Below are 2974 nucleotides of genomic sequence, written 5' to 3'. Positions count from 1 at the left end.
GGCGTATGTGCTGGCGGGTAGCCGTAAGCTAACGGAGCATGGTTGCTCCCGGTTTGGTTGAGCTCCCCGCATATCGCGGGCCTTGCTCAACAGCCGGTCTGACAAAAAGGCAGTGAGGAAGCTTCAGAATGTAAAATGAAGGCGACGAGATTGTCAAGGATGACAATGGTCAAAGGAAGGAGGTATGTAGGGGAAGTGAACTGACCTATGGACCTGTCTGCAGCAGGAAGGGTTAATGTACAAGGTGCTGGACATGAACTGCTGTATATGAAGGTGAGAGACAGTTAGACAGAGGAGAAGGATGTTGTTGTACAGGGCTTTTGCCACTGGGGGAGACCAAGGATAGCAGAAATAAAGGAAGGTGTAGTACAGTAGTTTGGCCACAAGATGGGAGCAGTGAAAGCACGGCTTAACATCAGCTTATGGCTACGAAACTGCAAAGTCATGGGGGGGACGAGGTTACTGGAGCTCTAGAGGGGAATTCCCAGGGAGGGGATATATAAGAGAGGGAAGAGAGTTCCAGAAGGTCAGTCCAGGGAGAGGAGCTCAGGAGTGAAGAAGACTGGAGGGAGAGGCAGGACAAGAACAAGCTGCAGGAAGGACTGGTGAGAGAGACAGTTGAGAGGGGTGGCCCTGGCAGGAGAGCCGCAGGACAGAGAAAGTCTGGGAGGTACCAGAGGCAGATGGACTCGGATGGGTGAAGCGCTGTGGTGGTAGGCCAAGGGCAGCCACAGGGAAAGAGCCGTGAGGGATGTCATTCAGGAAGACCAAAGAAAGGGAAAGGTACCCAGGCCTGTGTGCAGAGCTCGTTGTGCGGCAGCTGTGTGGTGCTGTGGGTCGTCGAGAGGATGGCCAATAAAGAGGACGTGTTGGACGCACTTCAGTCTCTGTCTCAGTCTGTTCACGGCGGTAAGAGGACCACCCCCCAGTCAGCTCACCTACCTACAGTACTTTGGGCAGTGTGGACAGGTGCCAAGTCCTGTTGGAGAATGAAATTTCCATTTCCAAAAATCTTGTCAGCAGAGGGAAGCATGAAGTGCTCTAAAATTTCCTGGTAGATGGCTGCGCTGACTTCGGTCTTGATAAAACTATAAAAATAAAAGAAGAAAAAATGAAATTGTGGTCATAAGAGAGATCAAAACCAAGGTGATTAATTAAAAAACTTTTATATACATGTAGTGAATCTTTTCAGATTATGTCTGTCCCTTTAAGTACCCCTGGACCGGGAATAACCATTTACACTACAGCTCACATTCTAGCTACCCCTTCACTGTTATCAGATATGTGCTTTCATCTGGTTCCATGTATTTTTCCAGGTATTTTTTCATTTGTTCAATTGTTGTGTTCCAGCACCATCTGCTGGTGAAATGTATGATTTAGGCCGGGGTCACACAAGAGTGAAATACGGACAAGTGGGAGGTGTAAAATCCACGCATTGCACACGGACAAATGATTCTCTATGGGGCAGCTCCCATCAGCCATATATTTCTCGGCTGTATTCTACAGTCCATGCCAATCGTAGCATGCTGCGATTGTCAGCATACTACGCCCGTAGTACGCCAATGCAAGTCTATGGGTGTGCAAAAAAAGTGCATTACACACTGACCACATATGTGACTTGCGAGAAATACGCAGGTCTTTGGCAGGTGACAGGAAATAGGCCAATCCATCATCAGGAAGCTTAGATATTCTAATTACCTCAAAAAGCACTCCAAACTTCCAGGACGTACGCCTCCACGGAGTACAACATCATGGCACCCTACTACCTCAATGTGGAGATGCTTATTGTGTTAGTGCTGGAGCGCCCAGAAATCTGGGACCAACGTGATGCCCATTATGCCAACCGGGCAAGAAAGAAGGCGTCATGGATGCTCATATGTCGCCAGATGTTCCATGATTTTGGTGATTGGCCAGGTGAGGAGCAGCAGCAAATGAGTAAGTACAACCAAAAAATTGTTTAAAATTGCCTCACATCAAAAAAAAGGCATTTGGAATAAGGCCCCCCTCCCCCTTCCTTCCTGTACTTTGCCTTTTTGTCTCATGAGGCGTGTAGAATTTTATTTGAACCATTGTTTTAAACTGACATAATTTGTCCCTGGCCACAAGCTCCTCATCCTCCTAAGCAACCAAGTTAAGAGTAGTTACTTGACCCCTGAGCTTTTGTGACCCTGTGTATCTGGCCTGGATGCACCAATTATATATACCACCCTGGGTAGAAAGCACACCCTAGAAGGCCACATGACTATGCTACTTTTAGGAAATTTTATATAGCAAATATGTGACATTTCGAATATTTCCTGTCACATTGCAGTGGAAGATGTGATGAGATGCTGGCGCAGCATCCGCGACCAGTACAGGCGGGAATGTCAGCAGCGGGCCAGGAATGGTGATGTGGGCCACACAAAGTGCAAATATATCTATTATGATGGCCTCTCCTTCCTCGCTCCTATTCTGGATCTGAGACCGTAAGTAGATACCTCACACCACATTACACAGATACTTAACAGTAACAAAACTAATGTTTTGAATTTTGCCTATGTTCTATTTCATAACAGAACTCAGTCAAACCTTATGGAAAGGAAACTGGCTCAGATACAGAGCCCATCATCGATCCTGTGGCTGGAGGGGAAGAGGTGGCTGGCACATTTTCTCCCCTCCAAGAAGCATGAGTGAAGTTTCCTCTCCTGAAAACCCAGCGCCTGCACCACAAACCCCAAAACCAGGACAACATCCACAAGCAGGACCATCTGCTGCAGCACCATCCGCCATACAGGAAGAGCAGGTCAACATCAGCAGCAGCCCAACTGCCCAGATACAGGGCTCCCCACAGCCTGCTGGACTATCCCGGCGAGGAAGAAGAAGGCGCCAGATCCCTGCCCAAGATACCCGTACCAGTGTTGACACAGGGGTACTGAACTATCTTGCTTGCGTGAACAATGATGATGGGGAGGAGGCGTACTCACACAGCCTGGAC

The sequence above is a fragment of the Dendrobates tinctorius genome, unplaced genomic scaffold, assembly GCF_039654945.1.
Source record: "Dendrobates tinctorius isolate UK_male_01 unplaced genomic scaffold, ASM3965494v1 ptg000110l, whole genome shotgun sequence".
In the NCBI taxonomy this organism is placed as follows: Eukaryota; Metazoa; Chordata; class Amphibia; order Anura; family Dendrobatidae; genus Dendrobates; species Dendrobates tinctorius.
This window is presented reverse-complemented; position numbering follows the sequence as displayed.